This window comes from Arachis duranensis, chromosome 10 (assembly GCF_000817695.3).
Source record: "Arachis duranensis cultivar V14167 chromosome 10, aradu.V14167.gnm2.J7QH, whole genome shotgun sequence".
Lineage (NCBI taxonomy): Eukaryota > Viridiplantae > Streptophyta > Magnoliopsida > Fabales > Fabaceae > Arachis > Arachis duranensis.
This window is the reverse complement of record NC_029781.3, coordinates 78,517,927-78,519,066: the sequence shown is the minus strand read 5'-3', so window position 1 is coordinate 78,519,066 and position 1,140 is coordinate 78,517,927.

Sequence of the window (1,140 nt, the reverse complement as noted above, 5' to 3'; positions counted from 1 at the left end):
GAGGATAAGCCCAACACCAAGAAGAGGATGGAGCAAGCAAGAGAGACCCTCCACGGATCTCAAGAGATGCATGAGGAAGCTCATCATCAAGAAATCCCTGAGATGCCTCAAGGGATGCACTTTCCTCCCAACAACTATTGGGAACAACTAAACACTTCCTTAGAAGATTTGAGCCACAATGTGGAACAATTAAGGGTGGAACATCATGAGCACTCCATCATTCTCCATGAAATAAGAGAAGATCAAAGAGCAATGAGGGAGGAGCAACAAAGGCAAGGAAGGGACATAGAAGAGCTTAAGGACATTGTTGATCCTTCAAGAAGAAGACGCCACTAAGGTGGATTCATTCCTTGTTCTTATTTCTTTCTGCTTTTCGGTTTTTATGTTGTGTTCATTTATGTTTTGTGTCTCTACTTCATGATCATTAGTAGTAGTAACTATGTCTTAAAGCTATGAATAAAATCCATTAATCCTTCACCTCTCTTAAAATGAAAAATGTTTTAATTCAAAAGAACAAGAAGTACATGAAATTCGAATTTATCCTTGAATTTAATTTAATTATATTAATGTGGTGACAATACTTTTTGTTTTCTGAATGAATGATTGAACAGTGTATATTTTTGATCTTGTTGTTTATGAATGTTAAAACTGCTGGCTCTTGAAAGAATGATGAACAAAGATAAATGTTATTGATGATCTGAAAAATCATGAAAATTGATTCTTGAAGCAAGAAAAATCAGTGAAAAAAAAAGAAGAAAAGCTTGCGAAAAAATGGCGAAAAAAATAGAAAGAAAAAGAAAAAGCAAGCAGAAAAAGCCAATAGCCCTTAAAACCAAAAGGCAAGGGTAAAAAGGATCCAAGTCTTTGAGCATCAATGGATAGGAGGGCCCAAGGAAATTAAATCCAGGCCTAAGCGGCTAAATCAAGCTGTCCCTAACCATGTGCTTGTGTCATGAAGGTCCAAGTGAAAAGCTTGAGACTGAGTGGTTAAAGTCGTGATCCAAAACAAAAAGAGTGTGCTTAAGAGCTCTGGACACCTCTAACTGGGGACTCTAGCAAAGCTGAGTCACAATCTGAAAAGGTTCACCCAGTCATGTGTCTGTGGCATTTATGTATCCGGTGGTAATACTGGAAAACAAA